The sequence below is a fragment of the Cervus elaphus genome, chromosome 32, assembly GCF_910594005.1.
Source record: "Cervus elaphus chromosome 32, mCerEla1.1, whole genome shotgun sequence".
In the NCBI taxonomy this organism is placed as follows: Eukaryota; Metazoa; Chordata; class Mammalia; order Artiodactyla; family Cervidae; genus Cervus; species Cervus elaphus.
Genome location: NC_057846.1, coordinates 31,559,198 through 31,584,025, shown reverse-complemented (window position 1 = coordinate 31,584,025; position 24,828 = coordinate 31,559,198). Strand labels below are relative to the sequence as shown.

The 24,828-nt window shown below is 41.9% G+C and overlaps 1 long non-coding RNA gene and 1 other non-coding gene across 2 annotated transcripts in view; one reads left to right on the top strand and one right to left on the bottom strand.

Moving 5' to 3' along the window:
• The window catches only part of LOC122688019, a 44,541-nt gene that overhangs the window by 18,609 nt on the left and 1,104 nt on the right, over positions 1-24,828 (bottom strand). Inside the window, exon 2 of the long non-coding RNA XR_006339303.1 lies at positions 17,247-17,302. This is a non-coding gene — a long non-coding RNA (uncharacterized LOC122688019). The remainder of the gene's footprint in view (positions 1-17,246; positions 17,303-24,828) is intronic.
• TRNAR-UCU lies at positions 1,132-1,204 on the top strand. The gene has a single exon. It is a non-coding gene; the product is annotated as a tRNA-Arg (tRNA).

Below are 24,828 nucleotides of genomic sequence, written 5' to 3'. Positions count from 1 at the left end.
GAATGTCACTGTGGTCAGTTTATATGCATTATCTATATCATTACACAACGGTTCTGAAGAAGTTTTATGACTCTGACCACACCTTATCTTAAAACAACCATGACTTAATATCTTAATTTATATAAGCCAAAGACACATGCAGACTTTCTTTTCCCTGATAACCATTAAAAAGCACAAGCTTTCCTTATGCAGATATTTCAGGCTTGTTTTAATTGAGTTCAGTTCAGTTCCATCGCTGAGTCATGTCCAACTCTTTACGACCCCATGGACCGCAGCATGCCAGGCTTTCCTGTCCATCTCTGACTCCCGGAGCTTACTCAAACTCATGTCCATTGAATCGGTGATGCCATCTAACCATCTCATCCTCTGTCATCCCCTTCTCCTCCTGCCCTCAATCTTTCCCAGCATCAGGGGCTTTTCAAATGAGTCAGTTCTTTGCATCAGGTGGCCAAAGTATTGGAGTTTCAGCTTCAACATCAGTCCTTCCAATGAATATTCAGGACTGATTTCCTTTAGGATGGACTGGTTGGATCTCCTTGCAGTCCAAGGGACTTTGAAGAGTCTTCTCTAACACCACAGTTCAAAAGCATCAATTCTCAGTGCTCCGCCTTCTTTATAGTCCAACTCTTGCATCCATACATGACTAAGGGAAAAACCATAGCCTTGACTAGACAGACCTTTGTTGGCAAAGTGATGTCTCTGCTTTTTAATATGCTATCTAGGTTGGTCATAATTTTCCTTCCAAGGAGTAAGCGTCTTTTAATTTCATGGCTGCAATCACCATCTGCAGTGATTTTGGAGCCCCCCAAAATAAAGTCTTCCACTGCTTCCCCATCTATTTGCCATGAAGTGATGGGACCAGATGCCATGATCTTAGTTTTCTGAATGTTGAGTTTTAAGCAGACTTTTTCACTCCTCTTTCACTTTCATTAAGAGGCTCATTCATTCTTCTTTGCTTTCTGCCATAAGGGTGGTATCATCTGCATATCTGAGGTTATTGATATTTCTCCCAGCAATCTTGAATCCAGCTTGTGATTCCAGCTTGTATGTTTTAATTATTCCAGTAGATCACTAAATCTGTTTCCAATTCCTTCAGTGTGAAGCTTTTCAAAATGCCATCTATGAGGGACTTCCCTGGTGGTTCAGTGGTTAGGATTCTGCACTTCTACTGCAGGGGGCTTGGGTTCGATCCCTGGTCAGGGAACTAAGATTCCATATGTCGTGTGGCATGGTCAAAAAATGAAACAAAACAAATCATATTCAAGACCCATTCCCTGTATCTCTGTGCTTCTGATTAAAGCCCAGCCCAGGGACTGCTGAGGTCTGTGGTAACTCTCAGTACCCCAGGGCCCTCCTGGGATTTCTCAGAAGTGCAGCTTGAAACAAGAAGTTGATGCCATTTAAAGCTACCTCCTGGCTCAGGGGGGACCCTCCAGGAAGATGGAACATATGTTATCTCATTCCAAATTTTCTTTTCTGGAAAGAGGAAAGAGAAGTGTAACAACCATTCATGAGAACTTAATATGGGCCCTGTGGTTCGCTAAATGCTAATATATTTGTTCCCTGGAGACACAAATGGCAACCCACTCCAGTGTTCTTGCCTGGGAAGTCCCATGGACAGAGGAGCCTGGCGGGCTACAGTCCTTGGGGTCACAAAGAGTCAGACACGACTTTGTGACTAAACAACAATAATATATTTGTTATTTTCCATGTTGGCAGGCTCCAGAGTCACAGGACCTCATTCACACCTTATTACCCCATTTATGAGTTATTTGGGTCTTGGTTTCCTCATCAGGACAGAAAGGATAATAATAACACCTACTTCATAGGATTGCTATGAGGATGAAATGAATATTTTTTTCTGGATAAAGTGCTGAGAACATGACAGTTACACAGTAAGCTGTCTAAGAAAACCACTCCTGTGTTGTCTACCACAACACACTCCACTCCTGTATTTTCAGTTGGAAGGACTGACTGCTGAAAACCAACCCATAGAAAGGTGCTCTTCAGCTGAATTTGGACTTTATTCCTTTGATTTCCCCTCTGCCTGGAACAACAGTGTAACTAACCTATTACTGGCTTGAAATATGTTATTTCTTTATTGGTTTATGAAATATTGGCTTGCAACATATTATTATAAATGATAATTCCTGTAGTGAACCTGTGTTAAATAAATTACTGGTGAAGACAGTCTCTGAGAGTAGTTTGCCTCCAAATAAAACATCTGTGCTTCTGACCGACCATCCATAAATCAAAAGTCCCCATGATCCCTTCCTTGGGTTTGACTGATTTGCCAGAGTGGCTCACAGAACTCAGGAAAACAGTTTACTTACTAAATTACTAGCTTATTATAAAAAGATATAACTCAGGAACAGCCAGATGGCATAGCTGCAAAGGGCCAGGTACATGGAAGGGGCTGAAGCTTCCACATCCTCTCTGGGTGTGTTACCCTCCTAACACTTCCACTTGCTTACCAGCCTGGGAGCTGTCTGAACCCCATGCTTTGGGGGTTTTACAGGGTTTCCTGAAGTAAGATGACCAATGAAATCTTTCGCCATCTATGATGGGGCTTCACAGGTGGCTCAGACGGTAAAGAATCTGTCTACAACCAGTGCATCCTAAAGGAGATCAGTCCTGGGTGTTCATTGGAGGGACTGATGTTGAAGCTGAAACTCCAATACTTTGGCCACCTGATGCGAAGAGCTGACTCATTGGAAAAGACCCTGATGCTGGGAAAGATTGAGGGCAGGAGGAGAAGGGGACGACAGAGGATGAGATGGTTGGATGGCAACGCCGACACAATGGACATGGGTTTGGGTAAACTCTGGGAGTTGGTGATGGACAGCGAAGCCTTGTGTGCTGTGGTTCATGGGGTCACAAAGAGTCAGACACGACTGAGTGGCTGAACTGAACTGAACAATGCAAGAGACCCAGGTTCGATCCTGAGAATGGCTACCCACTCCAGTATTCTTGCCTGGAAAATTCCATAGACAGAGGAGCCTGGCAGGTTACAGTCCACGAGGCTACAAAGAGTCAGATATGACTAAGTAACTAGCACACATACACACACATAAACGGAAGATTCATCCCCCAGCCCCTCTCCACTCCCTGGAGGTCAGGGGGTGGGGCTGGAAGTTCCTACCTTTTCAGTAACCAGTTGGTTCCTCTAGTGAATAGCATTCATCCCTAGGGGCTTTCCAAAAGTCACTTCACTAACATAAACTCTGGGTGGTGAACAAAAAATGAATAACAAAAAACACCTTTCTCACTCTTATCACTCAGGAAATTCCAATGGTTTTAGGAACTGTGCCAGGGATAGAGTCAGAAGACTAACTACAGATTTCTTATTATTAAACACAGTATCACAAAAGCATTCAACACAAGTTGGTTGGTTTAATCTAAATTCTGATAACAACCCTACAGGGTAGATAATAGTAATTCTCCTTTTGCATGGAAAAAGTAAGCTCAAAGTGATTAAGCAAATTTTCTTGGTCCCGCAGCAAGTGATGATGCTGGTATATTTGTACTTGAGCTAGTTGGCCTGACTTGACATTTTAAGCTCTTTTCTGTCCACCACACAGCTTCAAAGAGAAAAATCTATATGGCAGAAATGAGAACCAAGCAGAAACTTATGAAACAGAGCATCACCCTGTGGGGCCCTCCCAGGGAACAAAAGCTTTTCTGTGCCCCCTGTTTCTGGTGTGTAGGAAAAAGCCTTCAGCCTTCTAGACTTTCCTTGAGTTCCAGAGGGCAGATCTGAGCCATTACTAAATAGGGAAGGTGGGGGGTGCAGAAACAAAGGAAAAGCAGTCAGGAAACCACAGCGCAGCATGAAGACAGAGTTCGAGTTTCTTCTCCAGGGATATATACAACCATCTGATGCGTATCTTCCAGTTGTTCTACAGGAACCAAGGGCCCCACCCAGGTGGAGGATGGCAACTTGGGGCTGAGCAGGAGATTCCTGGAACACCGCCCTGTTACCTCACCAGCAACCAATCTGAAGGAAGTCATACCTCCTTCAGCCCAAATGCTGCCTTTAAAAAATCTCCCCTGAAAATCATCCAGGAGTCTGCCTGGGTCTTTCGAGCACAAGCTCCCCATTCTCCTTGCTGGGCTCTGCAATAAACCTTTTTCTGCCCCAAGCTCTGATGTTTTGGCTTGTTTAGCGTCCCTGTGCATTGGGTACGTGGCCTTGGGTGTGACAACACTTACAGAACAGGGGAGGCTATCCAAGTCATGTCTGTCCTTCATTCCTATTTTGGTCAAAATATCTGGAGATCAGATTTGCTCTAAATTCTTTCCAGAATATAATGATTATGGTAATGAACTGTGAACTCTAAATTCTGAGGAGCTATTTTATGAGTTGTGGGAAAATCTAATTATTTCTTCAGTGATATGGAATAAGCTATGTATGGAATGTGGCTTTGGAGTTTCAAGTTTAACCGTAAAACTGTTATTCTTGTTACTGTTTATACAAGAACCAATTTAAATACCTACCCAAGTTCTGAACTACTTACTGCCTGTACCTCAGCTTTCCCCCTCTTCCCTCTTCCGTTTACTTCTACATATGTTTGTGCAACAGACACTAGAAAAACTAAGCTTTTTTTCTCATTATTTTTTTTTTCCCCTTAGTAACTGATATGCTTTACTTCTATAAGTAAAGGATCCCTTAACATTGAGAGAGCTAGCAAGGAACAACGACACAGCATACTTTTCTTTTTTCCATGCTGCAGGGAAGTGGGATAGTTCAGGCACCACATCTAATCTCTTACATAAGACTTATGCAAGAGATGTGAGCCAGTTTTTTCCTGAAACAGTGCCAGAGCTAATTCAGATATTGAAGGGCCTCTGCTTCCTAATATTCCTGGTAAGCATGGCATAAGCTTACTTTACTTAGTTCACTTAGGTTATTTTTAAACCACATGGGTAAACACACACATACACACATTTTAAAACATCCTTGCCAACACAGGGCAAGCTCATACTGTATTTGTTCAAGTGTGCTTAGCCTGGATGGGGAAGGGGAATGGAGAACGTTTTGGGATGATTCATGCTACTTTTTCAATCTTTCGTAGAAAAGTACACAATAATTGAAGACATTTCAGAAACAAGCTATTGATACTCATCTGGACTTTGGTAGGACGTAACTCCAGTGTGGAAGGCAAACAGTCCTGGCAAGTGGCTCAGGAATTGGAGGTCTGTTACTTCAAGTGTGGGGTTTCCCAGGTGGTGCAGTAGTAAAGAGTTAGCCTGCCAATGCAGGAGACTTAGGAGACACGGCTTTGATCCCTGGGTCAGTAAGTTCTCCTGGAATAGGAAACGGCAATGCACTCCAGTATTCTTGACTGGAAACATTCCATGAACAGAGAAGCCTGGTGGGTTCCAAAGAGCTGGACATGACTGAGCATGCATACACGCAGTTTAAGAGTTGTGGGAGTTAGGCAGCTAAAAGTTGACTGACTCTGCCAAAGACAAAGAGGAAATCAGAAGCAGAGGTAGATCAGAGATCCCTTTTGGTTGACCAGAGTCTCTGGGAGTGTTGTGTGACAACCTTGTCTTTTCTCTAACACGTGACTTGTGTCGGCTGGCTGAGCAGAAACAAGTCCTGTTAAGATATATTAGGTGGGGCACCCTTTTTCTCACATTGCAAGGTAGAGTACACAATCTCAAACCCAAGTATCAACTGACAGTCGAGCCAAGCAAAATAGCTATTGTAAAATATTAGTAAACAAAAATCTCAATTAAATAAAATCTGGAGACCAGAATGGGGAGCTCTCAGGCCCTGTGATGGCAGCAGAGACCAACGTTCTTTCCTGGCAAGGACTCAGCCAATGAAGAGCCATGGACTCTTTGTTTACTGTAGTTTCCCCCAATTTCCTTTCCACCTTTATATAAGTACTCTTCCCTTGCTGAGTGAGGACTTGCCTGTGGCTCAACAAGTGATTACAGACCCTGAGTTATAATTCTCTACTGATCCCAAATAAACCCATCATTTATTTTCCAATTATATATTTCTTATTTAATTGAAGGATAATTGCTTTACAAAATTGTGCTAGTTTCTGCCCTACATCAACATGAATCAGCCATAGGTATACCTATGTCCCCTCCCTCTTGGATCTCTCTCCCACTTCCCACCCCATCCCACCCCTCCAGGTTGTCATAGAGCACCAGTTTGAGTTCTCTGAGTTATATGGCAAACTCCCACTATTTATTTTACATATGGTAGTGTATATGCTTCCATGCTACTTTCTCCATTCATCCCACCCTCTCTTCCCCTCCTCCATGTCCACAAGTCTGTTTTCTATGTCTGCATCTCCATTAGAAAGTGAAAGTGAAAGTGAAGTCGCTCAGTCGTGTCTGACTCTTTGCAATACCGTGGACTGTAGCCCACCAGGCTCCTCCGTCCATGGGATTCTCCAGGCAAGAATACTGGAGTGGGGTGCCATTTCCTTCTCCAGGGGATCTTCCCAACCCAGGGATTGAACCCAGGTCTCCTGCATTGCAGGCAGACATTTTAACCTCTGAGCCACCAGGGAAGCGCCTTTGCTGCCCTGCAAATAGGTTCATCAGTACCATCTTTCTAGACTCCATACATGTGTGTTAATATATGATATTGTTTTTCTCTTTCTGACTTACTTCACTCTGTATAATAGACTCTAGGTTCATTCACCTCATTAAAACTGACTCAAATGCATTCCCTTTTATGCCTGAGTAATATTTCATTGTATATATGCAGCTTCTTTATCCATTCATCTGTCGATGGACATCTAGGTTGCTTCCATGATCTAGCTATTATAAATAGTGCTGCAGTGAACATTGGGTACCTGTCTTTTTCAATTATGGTTTCCTCAGGGCATATGCCCAGGAGTGAGACTGTTGGGTCATATGGTTAGTTTTATTCCTAGGTTTTTAAGGAATCTCCATGTTGTCCTAAATAGTGGCTGTATCAATTTACATTTCCACCAACAGTGCAACAGGGTACCCTTTTCTCCTCACCCTCTCCAGCACTGATCATTTGTAGATTTTTTGATGGCCATTCTTAAATGGCAACCCACACCAGTATTCTTGCCTGGGAAATCCCATGGACAGAGGAGCCTGGCAGGCTACAGTCCATGGGGTTGCAAAGAGTCAGACACAACTGAAGCAACTAAGCATGCATACACGCATTCTGACCATGGGGTCACAAAGAGTCGGACATGACTGATCAATGGAACAACAACAAAAACAGTTCTGATGAGTGTAAGGTGATATCTCATTGCAGTTTTGATGTGCATGTCTCTAATAACAAGCGATGTTGAGCATCTTTTCATGTGTTTACTAGCCATCTGTATGTCTTCTACAGAGAAATGTCTGTTTAGGTCTTCTGCCCACTTTTTGATTGAGTTGTTTGTTTTTATGGTATTGAGTTGCATGAACTGCTTGTATATTTTGGAAATAAATCTTGTTTCAGTTGTTTCATTTGCATTATTTCCTCCCATTCTAAGGGTTGTCTGTTCACCTTGTTTATAGTTTCCTAAACCCATCACCAACTCAATGGACATGAATTTGAGCAAGCTCCAGGAGTTGGTGATGGACAGAGAAGTCTGGCAAGCTGCAGTCCATGGGGTTGCAAAGACTTGGACATGACTGAGCAACTGAACTGAAATCCATGTTTACTTAAGAAATATTTAGCAGTCTGTTCGATTCAGGTCAATGCTGTCTATGAATAGAAATGACGAATAAGATATCTATTCATCTATTTATGAATAGGAAATGAATTTTAACCAAGATTTTTAAAAAATCAAGTAATTAATTGAAAAAGATGAGTTCACACTATACATCATGAACTATATACACTTAATTAGAGTTTAATAACTTAACTGAGCAAATTATAATACATGGTGAGAATTCTAATACCACTTCATATCTATCCTTTCTTCCTGACAAGTGTTGAGTTGTTGACTTCTTTCAATGTGACTGGGAGCATTGTTTCTGTTCTAGTTTAGTCAGAATTCTCATCTTACATTGAGCCTCCAGGTTCTACTGATCTTTTTATGTATCTTCTGTTGAGTCTAGACCCAGGGAGTTTTGTTCTGAGTTTGTCACTCTTACGTATTAAAGCAGAAAATAGTCTCTTGTATTATGACTGTTCAAAGTACTAGTTTTAGGTATGGTCTCCACCAGCTATATTTAAAGGATTGCAATTCTCCAAGGATCCCTGTGGAATACTTGCCAAATAGTGGAAATGTCGTCTCTCTTCATCATGTGACCTCGCACCCTCTCTCTCCGGAAACACCTTCTGTATTCTGCCTTATTAGGGCAATGAAAACATTGAAAACAGCGATTTCAAGAAGGAAGAAGTAATTTCTGGATCAGATCTGAGCATATATGACCCCTCTATTGTTCTAAGTCAATTAACATCCTGACACTTTCAAATCATTAAGAGCTCCACCTGGGAGCAGAACTTCAGTTTAACTGTTTAACCACTTCAAACTCACTAACAGTTGGGCCTTATTAGAATCACATGGCCTATAACAGGAGCAGAAAACACTTTTTAAAAACTTCCCAAACAATAAATATAACTGCCATATTTTTCTCTCAAAATTTGATTCCTCCAAGAGATATTTCATGTTTTAATCTATCCAGTTAATGGAGTCAGAACAGAACCAGCTATGGACAGAGGAAACCATGGAGCCACCCAAATACCATGGCTTTTTAAAGAGAACAGGGTACATTCTGCATCTTTAATTCTCCTCCTGAAATTCTATACTGAGAGGTATTTCAGTCATTACTTTGAATGTGAAAACTAAGTTATTCCTGTGAAGGGTTATATGCTCTCAAAGGTTAATATCTGAGCTGAATTTAGTGAATAGATACCTTGAAACAAGACAGGCTCTGCTAGGTGCTGTAAGAACAGACAAATGTGCCCTGGCGCTTTGTGCCACGGGATGAGGGAGCAGAGACCCTGAAGCCATTAACACAGAGGGGAAGGGGAACTAGACACTGGCATTGGCCAGTTCCCTGAGCCGTGAGAGGCTGCCTAATTCCAGACTGTTGCCTTTTGATGGGGCAATGAAGCCTACAGAGAATCTCTGGGTCCAGACCAGCACCGCCCAATGGAGCTTTCTGCAACGATGGAAATATTGTCTATTTGTTCTATTCAGTATGGTAGCCACTGGCAACATTTGGCTTCTGAGCATTTAAACTGCGGCTAGTACAACCACAGATTTAATTTAAATTTTTAAGTATAAATAACTACATGAGGCTAGCGTCTGTTGTATTAGACAGTGCAGGTTTAGACCATGTTCCTTTTGACAGTTCTGCCTATATGTTGCCAAGACCAAATATAATTCTAATTCTTTAGTATCCCTCCTTCTTCATTTTTTTTAATTCAAAGAATATTTTCAATTGAGATATATCAAATTAGTATTACTACTAATTATTACTTTCATATATTAACTTCTTACTAAGTACTGAGTTCATTTATTTTAACTCTAACAACAGACCTTAAAGATAAATGTTAACTTTTTCTTAGCAGATTAAATAAACAGGTTCAGAGAGGTCATAAAGATAGGAAAGGACATGTCTTTGGATCTGTCTTTGAGGTATTTATTCTTTCCCCTACTCCACACTAAAGGCACCAAACATATAAAATATTTTACAGTTATTTTTCTTGATCAAACCATAATTACATTTTATTAGCATGAATAATAAAATTTATTCCCCCTCCATCACTTTCTGAACCTATGTCTATTTGATACAGCCAAAGAGAGCTGAATTCACAAGAAGCAATATTAATTTTAGAAAAGGCAGAAAAACACAACACAGTTGTAAATGAGAACCCAATTAATGAATTTTTAAGTGCTCTTTTCAGCTGTCAGATTTAGTTTTCTCAAACCAGAGTTTAGATGGTGGTAAAATGAGCAAAAGTGGAAAAAGAAAAGACTGAGTATCCAGTCAAAGCCACAGTGTCAAGAGAAAGCCAGATTTTTGAGCAAGCAAGGTCAAGGCTCAGCTGTTTTAGGAACAAATGGCACCCAGCAACGTGAGCTGAAAACGAACTCTTAAAGCTAAGAGTTAGTCCTCAGGAGAAAACCAGGCAATACACAAAATAAAAGCCCATGGTAACTGGCAAACTGAGAGTGGGTCAGGTATTCTTAAAAAGCCCACATGGGTGGGCAACTGGCATGGCTAGGACAAAGGCTGCTACAAGCAGGGAGAAAATGAAGTCAATAATGGAACAATTCAGCCACCAGGAAGACTACTACCATACAAGACAAGAAATAAAGTCTCTGAGAAGACAGTATATGGTGCGGTCTGAATGTCTGCATCCCCCTCAAATTGCTATGCTGAAATCCTAACCACCCCCCCAACCCCACAGCAATGATGTTACACAATGGAGCCCTTGGGAGGTGCTTAGGTCATGAGGGTGGGGCCTTCATGAATCGGATTAGTGTTCTTATAACAGACTCCTCTGAGCTCCCTCACTCCTTCCACCATCTGTGGGTACAGAGAGAACGTGCCAGCTGTGAATTAGGAAGCTGGTGGAACACAACCGTGACTGGTGCCTTGATTTCTGCTCCAGAAATGTGAGAAAAGACCTTCTGCTGTTTGTAAGCCGCCCGGACTGTGGGATTCTGTTCGAGTAGCTTGAACGGACTAAGAGCGTACAGAAGCCTAACTACTGAAGAACTAGGGTTGCATACAAGAAGCCATTTGTGTAAGCCCTGAATATACAGCTGAGAGAGAGCTAGAAGCATGGCTGACTCATTGCTGAGCAAGCAAGCCGCTCCCTCGCAGTCAGCGGACAATAACGTCTCAGCTAGTGTAGGGGTGTAGCTGGACCAAGAGACGCCGCCATTCAGTCTTTAAAGATGGTGTGACCACTGATGTGTAACCTTCTTGAGAAGATATCATGGCTCTAGGAAACAACACTGAACACATCTTTTCTTGTGGCTCACTGGGCAAAGGTCGAGGTGCCAGTTCCCTTATATGCCCATGAACAGACACGAACTGGGGGCAGTGGAAGCTTGGAAGGGAGCAGGGAGCACAGTAACCTAATTCTTACCTTCCAGCTTCTCCCTAAAGGCATAGTTGGAATTAACCAGCAATTTTCACCCTGATGGTGTAGGAACACCCTTTGTAACACAGGTGTTTTCTGATGGCAACAGCAGATGGGCCTCTTTTCATTTCACTGTCCCCTTTCTTTCCTGTGAGAAGCAAATGCTACAGTGTCTTTCTTGGGTCTTTCATACCCAGGAAAACTGCAGAATGTTCCTTTTATGTTTGCTCCAGGGATGGGAAAGATGGCGGGTACAAAAGGCCACGTTTCTCCTACAGTGCCTGATAACATGTCTCCGATGAGCCCTGCCAGTGAAGGGCACACCCTAGAAAACTCACATGTCTTGATGCTCTTCCACTGGCAGGCATTTAGACCCTTTCAATAGGTATCTATTGTGTCTCTCCATCCACGTGTATAAAAGTCATAGGAGTTGCGCTTAAGTGTTTAGCTTGCTTTTATTTTATCTGATAGGGAATATGGCTTCTGAAAGGAGCCAAGGATGGGGAAGAAATGGGGAAGGTGTATTTTGGGGCCCACTCTCCAAAAGGTGGCAGGGAAATCTGCTTTTGCTCTTTTCCATCTCAATTTTTCACTGTTTTGCATGTTTGATTCTCCCTCATAACTCTGGGGTTCAGTTTCTTTTTGAAACTATTAATTGGGCTAGAATCACAGAACACTGGAGCTACTTGGCAAAGAATCAATGTCTCATAATTATCACAAGAAAAGCATTAAAACGAGCAAAACCTATTAAGAATATTCCTGTAGACATTTATAGATACTTCCTGTAATAAAGAATGAAGTTTATATTCTGTCTGGTAGCACAATATGCCCAGGAGGAGGCAAAGATGCTATTGAACAGTGAAAAAGAACATTGCAGAGAATTTTCCAGTCACATGGTTTTAAGGATGATATTGTAAGACAGGGATAAATCTCACGATTGGAATAATACTTTCTGAGACCTAATTTTAAAAGTTTAGGCTTCTGGAAATCTCTTACTTGTTTGTTTACAATTATTCTGAACATTTGTTTTCTGTTATCTATGATGAAATTTGAAAAGAGCTGGATCCTAGACTAGGGGACTGTCCTGCTTTTGCTTAAAAAAGCCTTGTTGAGTAGCATTTTTCCATGACTTCTGAACGTTATTAGAAGTGAGAAAGGTAACTGAAGCTTCTGGAATCACAAAAAACTACAAAAGAAGCTCATTTTTATAAACAGTATTGTCTTATGTAACCCCCTGGAAGACACCCAGTTCTCACTTCTGAGAGCTCTTATGAGTCAATTTGTCATTTGATATTTTGTAGAGTTTGCAGTAAATTGGAAGAAGTGAATTCTTCCATTAAACTTCTATGGTAAACTAAATCAACACAATTTTGTACTGCACTTCTGTGAGGGAAGCTATTTTATCTCCTGTCCTTGCCCCAGCTGGTTCCCAACATCGAAAACAGTTTCTTACATGTGCTACAGGCCCAATAAGTATTTGCAGCATGAAATTGAATTTTGGAAAATTTTCCTTCTTTGGGGTATGGAACTGAAAAAATTATGAAGCCAGAAAGTTTTGCACCCCCCACCCCCATGAATTCCCGGCGCACCAACCCCCCACTACCCCTCACAAGTATCTGCCTTTCGTGGGGCTGGTGATGAGAATAAACCAACAGGAAAATAAGATGCTGATTTATTAATAGCTGGGCAAGGACTCAATCATTCCAACTCAAGGCAGATTTGGCGAATAGGGTTTAAGTCCTGGGCAGCTCAGCTGGTAAAGAATCCACCTGCAATGCAGGAGACCCTGGTTCAATTCCTGGGTCAGGAAGTTCCCCTGGAGAAGGGGTAGGCTACTCCTCACTCCAGTATCCTTGGGCTTTCCTGGTGGCTCAGATGGTAAAGAATTCACCTCCGATGCAGGAGACCTGGGTTCAATCCCTGAGTTGGGAAGATCCCCTGGAGGAGGGCATGGCAACCCACTCCAGTATTCTTGCCTGGAGAATCCCCATGGACAGAGAAGCCTGGTGGGCTACAGTCCACGGGGTCACAAAGAGTCGGACACAACTGAGTACAGCATAGCACAAAGAAGTCTAAGAAAGGCTTCTTTTTGTTTGGCCCCTGAGTCTAAGATGAGCAGGAGTCCACTTACTGCCAAGATGCATCAAGATAGAAGAAGGTCTTAAGGCAAGACAGCAGCACCATGAGGGTCCTGGCTAGAAGCACAGAGCTGACCGTGCGGACACAGGAAATGACGCAGATGAGGTTGTCCTTTAACACACCGACATTCTGACCAGAGTTAAAAAGTGGCCAGTGGGAGGCTTATGTTCTCACCAACCAGGAAACCACTGGTTCTACTCTGGGTAGGGACTAGTGGAGGACCGGGTGGGGGGCAGAAGAGTGGCGGTGTCTGCTCTCCTCCTGGACAGAGGTGGGGAGCGGGAGAGCGAGCTGAGGGTCCCTGACAGGGAAGCACAGACACAGGGGTGGAAAGTGAGCGTTGAACTCTCTTGTTGGACTCCTGTGGAACTCTACTCACCAAGGAAACCAGGCCATAGAGATGAGATTTTCGCCCTGGACCCAATTCAATACATGAATGGTCACCATTGGACTTCCACTTGACACCCCCAACCCAGCTTCAACCTTTCCATTTTATTTCCCGCGACTCAGTAAGCTGCCACTAAATTAGACTTCTTTTCAGTTCCTTAAACAGCCTCTGTACTTTTCTGTCTCCACATCTTTATTTTATTCCCTTCCACCACTCTGTCATAAACTTGCACAGTGGGGCCTCCATATCCAAGGGTTCTGCATCTGTAAATCTGACCAGCTGTGAATGGAAGATATTATTTTTTTAATTTCAGAAAGTTTGAAAAGGCAAAACTTAAATTTACCTAGTGCAGGTAACTATTAACAGAGCAGAAGCCTGGAGTGCTGTAGTTCATGGGGTCACAAAGAGTCAGACACGACTTAGCGACTGAACAACAACAAGTAATGTAGAGATGATTGAAAGTATATGGGAGGACATGCATTCATTATATGCAAACACTGTACCATTTTATATAAGGGACTTGAGCGTCCGTCCTAGAACCGATTTCTCCCAGGCACTGAGGGATAACTGTACATCCTTCAAGACCCAGCTCGGATAACACTTCTCCATGAGTCTTTTGACCACCCCAACCAGAAACAATCACGCCTTCATTGGTGTGCCCAATGTGCGTCTTACCGTGCAGAGAGCAAGGACCTAGCAGTTTGAGTCTGAAACCTGGCTCCCCAGGCTTTTAGTTTTGACCTTGAGCAACTTATCTTTTTTCATTACTAGATTTCCTCATAGTATTTTATGTAGGGAGTTGCCATGTCATAGTGATTAATATCATGTGGTTTTTCCAGTAGTCATGTGTGGATGTGAGAGTTGGACTATAAAGAAAGCTGAGCACTGAAGAATTGATGCTTTTGAACTGTGGTGTTGGAGAAGACTCTTGAGAGTCCTCTGGACTGCAAGGAGATCCAACCAGTCCATCCTAAAGAGATCGGTCCTGGGTGTTCACTGGAGGGACTGATGCTGAAGCTGAAACTCCAATACTTTGGCCACCTGATGTGAAGAACTAACTCATTGGAAAAGACCCTGATGCTGGGAAAGATTGAAGGCAGGAGGAGAAGGAGACGACAGAAGACAAGATGGCTGGATGGCATCACTGATTCAATGGACATGAGTTTGAGTAAGCTCCAGGAGTTGGTGATGGACAGGGAAGCCTGGCATGCTGCAGTCTATGGGGTCGCAAAGAGTCAGACACAACAGAGTGATTGAACTGAACTGAACTGAACTGAAATTCATAATGCCTGGCAGACAGTAAGTCAGTCTCCAAAAAGGAAGCCTACCATTACAGGTGTAGCCATCCTTAGCATCAATTACAAGATATGGTGAAATTATATTTATGTGTAGACCTGAGTTATCTCCTCCTACTGTGTAATTCACCTGCTGTGGGAAGGAATTCACAGCTTCCCATTTCTGTATCCCTCCCACCCTCACCCCAGCCTCTCGCATGATGCACACACACAACATAGGTGATCAACAGAATGGACTTAAATGCACCAAAATAGACTTGGCTGTCTATTGTTGTACATCAGTTCATATCAAACTCAATCATTAATTGCTGCTTACCTTAAAAGGGCACCGTATAACCTAATTAGTACTGCAGAACACTACATATATTCATTTACTCAAAGTATCAGATGACCAAAGTTTGTATTTTTGCAATCAGATGTTCTTTTAAAAACAGAGCTTTGTTTGAATAAAGAATTAGAACCTATTAATCTTTTATCCTAACCGTTTGCTGAGCCCCTGCCAAAACTTCAGGCTTTGCCAACCTTTTTTCCCCCACCTCTTTAACAATTATTTTCTTTAGAGCTAATCTGATTTTGCTGTTACAGCACACTCATCAAGATCGCGGAACAGACTCCACAAAACGAACAAAGATTGATGAAATGCTGTTCATCATTGAGGGTAATGACGATTCTCTACAATCTGTACCCTGTGTCTCTCTGTTTTACCAGGGCAGGCTTGTGCCACAGCCCCGCTGGAACCGTGGCTAAACTTTGTGGAGTAGACAGACCATCGATTCAAGCATATGCCTCTTAAGCTCAGCTTGAAAAAAAATAAAATTAGGAAAAAAAAAAAAACCCAAAAACCCAACCTGTGAGTATGGGAAGTTTACATGCCATGAACTCTACACCATCATTAAAAGCAGAGTTCTTCCAGAATCTGGAAGTAACCAACAGGGCCCCTTTGTTCCAGCCCTGCAGTCCTAAAAGAGCAGTTCCAAGCCAAACAGCTCGGAGGGGCACCCGGTTCGCCCTGGGCACGGCTGCCAAACAAACGCCCAAGACGGTTCCCAGGAACCTTCCGCGCCGGCTGAAGTGTTGACAGGCTTGCGAGCAGAAAGATCGGGCTGTTAATACGAATCTACAGCTCAAAGAGTCAGAAACCAACCTACTCATATTTCCCAGCCCATCCTCCACTCCCTTTCTCTCTTCTCAACAGTCCAAGTACAGATTCTTTTTTTTAAAAACCTTCTTCAGTAAAGTATTTACGTCCCCTGCTTCCCTCCACCCGGAAAAAATATAAAAAGCTGTTAAGGTTCTTGATGCCAAGCGGAGTCAGCTCAGCTCCCTCTCTGCCCGCCAGCCCCACCCCCACCCCAGGTTCTCGCGGATTCCAAGGGGCGGGGGGTGCGGGGCGGGGCGGCCTTGGCAGCTGCACCCGGGCCGGGTCCGCCCTCACCTCCTGCTCGGTCATGTCTTCTTGGGGCCTCATGGGACATGGAAAGTGTCTTTTGCTTACAGAGAATGCGGGAAGCCCGGCAGCCGCCCGGCAGCCCATGAAGCTTTTCATTTCACTTTCTTCTAAAAAGCCTTTTATTTTTCTAAACACACCTCCAAGACTGGTCTGATGGTTTTAGAGACACCGGTCCCTCCATTCACAAGATATTAATGCTAGCTAATGAAGCTCTGAGTTGGTAGACTTAAAAGTTTAATGAGAGGTCAATTAGACCTCGAGAAAGCTGGAGGGAAAAGTTAATGAGTCAGAGAGAAAGAGACCGAAAATGCTAGCTGCTCCAATACTGATCTTCCTCTGTTTCTACAGTAATAAAACCCTTGACATTGAGCTGACATACCTGACCGCCTAGAATAGAGCCTTCCTTCCTCAGGGTCCTCAGCAGCTATGGGAGGCCATGTAACTAAATTCTGGACGATGGGATGGAAGGAGCAGCTCTAAATGCTCTTTGCAGAGCACTTTCCTGAGTCCAGCGCAAGCCCATTCTTCCAGCCCTTCCTCAATCCTGCTGCTTGACCAGGGACCTGGTGCCAAAGACAACACCCCAGGAATGACTACCGGGAGTAAGAAGACAGAGGAACCTTGCACGATGCAGCCACACCACCACCCCTGGAGTGTCTATCCCTGGACTATTGCATGAGAGAGAGAGAGACATTCCTATCTTGTTTATGCTACTGTTCATTTGAGTTTCTATTTTATTTCATGTAGCCAACCATAATTTAAACAGAGTTGGGTTTTCCATGAAGCGAATGAAGTGTAAAGTCAGAAAGCCTCACTTGTCTGGGATTATTCCAAGGCTGGGAGGAAATTTAGTGTTGTTTCCATGGTCATTTTGTATTCTTTTCCTTAATGGGTTCCCCTAAACTGCATAAGCCCCACAACCCTGAATCTTACCTCATCTTCAGTAATTCAATGAAGCTCTTCGTGCGCGTCTCTTCTGGTAAGTCAACCTGAAATAAAGAACAATAAATATGTCAGTTTTTTCCTGCATGACGTAAACTCCAACATACTTGGTGAGATTTAAGAATATTACTGCCCACTGTTTCTCAAAGTATACATTCCTAGATATTAATGATTGCTATATGAAAAAAGTTTTATGATCAAGTCATTTGGGGAAATGCAATATAAGCTAAAACATTTGTGTCTATGATTTTAACTTGAACATCTCTCAGAGGATTTGATTTGCCAGTGTAAATAGGGAATCTTCCTGAGAAAGAGAAGGCTCTGTTTTTGAAACTTGAAAGTGAAAGTACCTCAGTTGTGTCTGACTCTTTGCGACCCCATGGACTGTATAGTCCATGGAATTCTCCAGGCCAGAATACTGGAGTGGGTAGCCATTCCCTTCTCCAGCGGATCTTCCCAACCCAGGGATCAAACCAGGGTCTTCTGCATTGCAGGTGGATTCTTTCCAACTAAGCTACCAGGGAGCCCAGGATGACTAACCATCTCTCCCATCTAAGGAGTAGCCTGTGGGCTAGTTTTCTGTGGAGCAAGATTCAGAAATTCACCAGGTCTCAGCTGGAAATATTTTTATGTTTTATTTTTTAATATTTATTTTTATTTATTTGGCTGCACCAGATTTTAAGTTGCGGCATGCAAACTCTTAGTTGCCGCATGTGGAATCTAGTACCCTGACCAGGGATCAAATCCAGGCCCCCTGCATTGGGAGTAGGCAGTCTTAGCCACTAGACCACCAGGGAAGTCCCTGTGTTTTATTTTTATAGCATTAGTGGAACAAGGTGATTTTTCTTCCTCATCTTTTTTTAAGTTGCTGTCTGAAGTTTGTTGTCCAGTAAACATGAATGCCAACAACACTGCCATTTTTAGATTGACACTGGCTCATCTCTCAAGTCTCCAACAAAAGCTAGGAATATTATGTACAAAGTATTAGATCACCTCTGCAGGAAAGGGTGTGATTTCAGAGGAGCTGGGGTCACACTGAGGTTTTATCTCCCATGAGGAGGTTTTTTTGATAGTGAGGTACAAAAAGCTACAACCACAGTTGAGAAGTAGTTTGCATAAAATATCTTTTTTTTCCCCCTTATGTCAATGCTTGTAGAAATGTCCCAGCTCATTTGTGAGTTAGAATCTCATTACAGGGAAATAATTAGTCCCCATGCTTCTTGCCTTTAACTAAAATTTTAGCATTCACACTTGTATTTGTCTTCTCAAGTTTCTGTAAGAGTTCCACAAACTGGGTGACTCAAAAAAATAGGATTTTACTTTCTTGCAGTTCTGGAGGCTAGAAGTCTGAAATCAAGATGTCAACAGGGCTGTTCTTCCTCTGAGACTCGGGAGAATCCTGCCTTGCCTCCTCCTAATTTCTGATAGTAGCCTTCAGTCCTTGGGGTTCCTTGGCTTACAGCTGCATCCTACAATCCCTGCCTGTTTTCACATGGTTTTTCTCTTTTCACAGAGGTTAGAACTTCACCATATCTTTTGGGAGGATACAGTTCAACCCATAACAACACCAAAGAACCCTTATTTATCTGTGGGGCAGCATGCTGTCATAGTGCACAGAGCTCAGAGCCAGGGGTCAGAAACTCTGGGCAAATGTCTAGCCTACATTTTCATACACATGCTGAGAATAATAATACATGCCTTGATGTCCATCTAAGGGTTGTGACAAAGATTTGGAAAAGTGCTTTGTGGCCTTTCAATGATAGTAAGTGCTATCGCTATCTTTAAGGAGAAACATGGCCAGTGTGGGCAATCATCATTTAGTACATAATCCCATGGGCTTCCCAGGGTGCCTCAGTGGTAAAGAATACACCTGCCAATGCAGGAGACATGGGTTTGACCCCTGGGTCAGGAAGATCTTCTGGAGGAGAAAACGGCAATCCACTCCAATATTCTTGCCTGGGAAATCCCAGGGACAAAGAACCCTGGTGGGCTACGGTCTGTTGGGTCACAAAGAGTTGAACATGACTGAGTACACACACGGCAGCATATCATCCCATACCTAACTGTAGACAATCATTTTGACCTCTATCTCATTCAGTTACTTACTAGACAAGGATAAGATTTTTTTCCCCTTTTTTTGCTGCCCGTGCATTGTTAACCAAGCAAAGTCAGGTGGTGAGGTGAATCCTTGCAAGTGCAGCCAACTCAGAAATTGAATATGAAGCACTGAGTAATGGGAAAATGCCCATAATGCTTTAATAAAATTCTCTGTGTTTTAACTCAAAGGACTGAAAAATGTCAGTGAAAGGTTTTTTTTTTTTAAAGACTAGATATTAATGAGTATATTCAAAATTCCTCAGCATTCATTGTCTATAAATGGCAACCCAAAGTTTTTGATGCAATAATAATAAATCAGTAGAGCCGACTCCTTAGAAAAGACTGATGATGAGAAAGGTTGAAGGCAGGAGGAGGAGGGGACAATAAGAAGATGAGATGTTTGGATGGCATCACTGACTCAATGGACATGAGTCTGAGCAAGCTCCGGGAGATGGTGATGGACAGGAAGCCTGGCGTGCTGCAGTCCATGGGGTCGCAAAGAGTCAGACATGATCGAGCGACTGAACAACAGCAGAGAAGTGGTTCCTAAACTGAGGTCCTTGATCTCTAGAGACACTGGAGATAGTAATAGGAATTTGCATACAAGCTTTAATTTTGCCTAAGTCCCTAAAATCATCTTTTCACTTAGTTAAAGTTATCATAACTAAAACGTTCATCTTTTTTCTTGGGTGTGAATTTATTACATAATTTTGACTATACTGGTTTTCTCCTGTTGGGTAGATGTTCTCCTTGGCAACCGTATACCTTTTTAGACCAATACAAATGAATCAATTATGATGACACATTTAAAATCATTTAAAGAATTAAAATGGAGTAACTGGTTCAGGCCACCAACATGGAGCTGGGTGGCTCTTATGGATTTGGTTTCAGACCCAGTTTCGGCATTACAGAGAACCTGAATTGTCTGAACTGTATCTAACTTGTGGACACCACCAGCATTTTCAAAATAGTATCTGCTAGCAGCTGCCAGCTACAACCTTCTGGTCTCAAGGTTGTAATTTATAACTATGCAACCATTTCAGAACACAGTCAATCCTTGCTTAACATGCACTCTTACTTCTTGCTAGCTCCAATCCTATTTTTTGACAAACATCTTATGTAACTTTTCAGTTCAGATTGTTATTGATTATCTACATCAATGTTTATATGTGTAGTTATTTTGGTATACAGAATCTTAAGAAAACATGAGAACAAAAGGAGATTGAGATCTTAAGAAAGGATTCTCAGTAGTTAAAATGTTGAGAAAAGGGTAGATTAAAAAGGTGGCTACTGATCATATGACCCCCCTTTTCAAAACAAAGGCAGTCTCCCAAACTCTGTTCTATTTTGACTTAAAACCATTACTTGACTTAAATGCCTTAAAACCATTACTGTGACCTTCTAGAATTTCCTGAACAGTTTTCTGCTATTTAAAATGTAGTTGACTGATTCCTTTCACATTTCAGAAGTTTCCTGTATCATTTTAATGATTATCTAGAGTATGACTTTGCTCTCAGCATTATTAAGTAAACAGAGACAAAACACTAGGAAGAAAAATTTATATATTTAGGCAAAACCTTAGAGAGGGCAGAATGCTTTTATGATGTGTGGGTGCATGGGTGCTCAGTCGTTCACTCATGTCCGACTCTTTGTGGCCCCATGGACTGTAGCCCTCGAGGCTTCTCTGTTCAAGGGATTTTCCAGGCAAGAGTACTGGCCCGGGTTGCCATTTTCTCCTCCAGGGGATCCTCCCCACCCAGGGATTGAACCCACGTCTCCTCTGTCACCTGCCCTGGCAGGCAGATTCTTTACTACTGAGCCATCTGGGAAGCTTTTATGACACAAAACCTGAAGCAAGACAAAGTCTGGGAAGGCAGAGTCACCATTCCTGAAAGGTCTCAAACCCCAAATCACAATACTCTACACAAGGAGCCAATGGTGTTCTAGTAGATTTAGTGACGCGATCTCCCTTGTTTATGACGTGAAGATCCCATGTAGTCCCCCATGCTGTCTGGAATCCCTGAGGAAATCAATAGAAACTACATCCATGACCATTCTTAGCTGGTTTCTATCACTTTCCCTAAACTTTAATTTTATATGATCTTACGAATCATACAGGTTTTCCTTGTGTGTGTGCGCTAAGTTGCTTCAGTCGTGTCCGACTCTTTGCAAACCCACGCACTGTAGCCCGCCAGGCTCCTCTGTCCATGGGGATTCTCCAGGCAAGAATACTGGAGTGGGTTGCCATGCCCTCCTTCAGGGGATCTTCCCAACCCAGGGATCAAACCCGCATCTCCTGCATTGTCAAGAAGGTTTTTTATCACTAGTGCCACCTGGGAAGCCCCACAAGTTTTTCTTAGAACTGCATAGATCTTTACAACAAAGCACTTTTCACTCCCTGGGGAAGATGTTCCGAAGGCCAGGGTATGCTTTCCTTTCATCCAGAGACTCAACTTTAAGCAGCTCCTCATCTCTACCTTTTCTAATAACTTGTTTTAAAATCAGTTCATTTTCTTTCAAAGTGGGGTATCACATAACATTCTCCGCTGGAGGGCATATGCAGTGAGAAAAATCACTCCTCTAAGTGATTTTCAAAAAATGTATCCTTTCTCGTAAGGTATATCTTACATACATATCAGCATGAAGGGCTCTGCTCAATGACATTTTACTCAGTGAACCTATTTGTGGGGCCAGAAATAGAAAAAGAAATCAAAGTTGGTCAGCACTCTAGGTGCCCCTCTAAAGCCACCCCCCAGTCACTCCCAACCCTACTCCACCCCTGAAAATAACTTCTAAAAAATTTTTTTATCACTACAGATTAATTAGTCTGATTTTAGTCAGACTATATCCATCTGTACATGACTCAGTTTCCTATTTGTTGAGGCTGCTGAAGCAGTGAGTGGTTCATTTTTATTGCTGACTCATACTCTGGTATGAAAATGCAACAATTTATTTTTTTGTTCTTTCTCGGATGAACCTTTGGGTTATTTCTAACATTTGACTCTTAAGAACACTGCTTCAATAAAAATTGTTGTGCGTGTCTTTTAGAGAACACACATATTTCTGTACATCACTACATTTTGCTATTATCTGTGCTCTCGATATTATTTGCATTTATTGTGTCTGTATGGCAGAATATAATATAATGGTGTCTTACTATGTATCTCTTCTCAACTCCTCATTCAGGAGCATCAGGTAGGTAGCATCACACTGGTTTTGTTGGCGATAAACACACCAATGAGACTGGCAATTACTAAAAGTCAGGACTTAGTGTTTTGTTCAAGACTTGTTTTGTTCTTGATCTTGTTTTGTTCAAGATCATCAAGACTTACAAAGATGGATAAAAATATTAATAATGCAGATTAAGTGTAAATGTGTATCATACCAGTAGTCACTGCATTGTTAATAGCATAAAAATAGAGAAAATACCTTTGAATATTTGAAAACCATTATTCAATTCAGCAAACAATTCTTCTTGTTATTGACAAGTGAGTGAAATTTCAAAACACGTGTTTTTGGTTTCACTTTGTTCTACTTGTGAACATAAACAAAAATATCAGTCAACATTTATGTTGGATATCCACTTGGAGAATGTTAAACATTTGTTAGACAATCTCTGGTCAGAAGGTACAATTATGTTCAGTTTTAGTAGAAAAGACCAAACAGTTTTCTAATTTACACTCTTATCAGCAGTACATGAGAGTTTCAGTTGCTCCTCACGTGCACATGTACTATTTCCTTCCAAGTACTTTTTTTTTCAGTTTTAGTCATTCTGATTCATCTGATATAGCACTGTTGTTCTTATTTGCATTTCCCTAATGACTAATAATGTTGAGTATCTTGTCAGTATTAATTAGTCTTCTGAATATCCCTTTGGGAAGTGTCTATTTTTATACCTTTTGTGCATTTTCTTGTTAGGTGGACTGTGTTTTTCTCATTGCTTTGCAGGAATTCCTTATATATTTTTTGTATATCTTGTGTCTGAGGTCTTCTATCTTCTATAGATCTTTGTCAAATATACATCTGACCATTTGCAGCTTAACTTTTCCTTCTCTTGATGGTGCTTTTAAATCTTAATTTTAATACAATCCTATTAATCAACCTTTCCCTTTATGGTTTCAGTGATTCATTAAAAAACATTTGCCTACACCAACGTCACGAAGACACTCTCCTAGGTTACATTCTAAAAGCTTTATTGATCTTTCATGTTTAGATCTATAGTGTGCCAGGAGTCAATTTTTGTAGGTGATGTGAGATGACCATTTAAATTGCTTTTTTCTACATAGGTTTCCAAATTCCATCTAAGTTTTCCAAATGGATACCCATATACCATTTGTTCAAAATACCATCTTACCCTATCGCAGCGTAGAGTTGTTCAGTCGCTTAGTCACATCCAACTCTTTGCAACCCCATAGACTACAGCATGCCAGGCTTCCCTGTCCTTCACCATCTCCCGGAGCTTTGTCAAACTCATGTCCATCGAGTCGGTAATGCCATCCAACCATCTCACCCCTTGTTGTCCCCTTCTCCTCCCACCTTCAATCTTTCCCAACATCAGGGTCTTTTCAAATGAGTCAGTTCTTTGCATCAGGTGGCCAAAATATTGAAGTTTCAGCTTCATCGTCAGTCCTTCCAATGAATATTCAGGACTGATTTCCTTTAGGATGGACTGGTTGGATCTCCTTGCTGTCCAAGGGACTCTGAAGAGTCTTCTCCAACTTCACAGTTCAAAAGCATCAATTCTTTGGTGCTCATCTTTCTTTATAGTCCAACTCTCACATCCATATATGACCACTGGAGAAACCATAGCTTTGACTAGACGGACCTTTGTTGGCAAAGTAATGTCTCTACAGTGTAGAGTAACTGGTCATAAGTTGAACAACTGTCTATCTCTTTCTGGACTCTGTTTTGTTCCACTGGTTTATCTGCCTTTCCATGTATCAAGCCCACAGTGTTTAAAATAAGTCTTGATATGAGGTTGTGTAAGTTCTGTAACTTGGTTCATCCTCAAGATTGTTTTTATTATCCTTGGCTCTTTATACTGTCATAAAAATTTAGAATTAGCTATTTCTTGAGAGAGGGATCAAAAGGGAGGGGATGCCACATAACATAATCTATTGGCATGTAAGTAGTGTGTAGTCTCTCCTGATTTTGATGATGCATTAGGCTTATGAGCTCCAAATTAGAATGACTGGGTCAGTAAGTAGTAGAAGACTTCAAATCAACTGGTTTAAATGTTAAAGCACTTTGTTATCTCAATAAACAAGATTTTACTTATGGTATGATCAATATCTCTGGGTTCACTTCCATATGATTCTGTCTTCCATGTGTTTTGGTTTTATCTTCAGGCTAAGAGATCACTTCATTTTCAAGTAACATGTCCATAAATAACAACATTCAAAGGAAGGAGCACTCTTTCTTTTTTAGGTTTTTCTCAGGACAAAAAGTTTTCCAATCAGACATCCCCCTCTTGCCT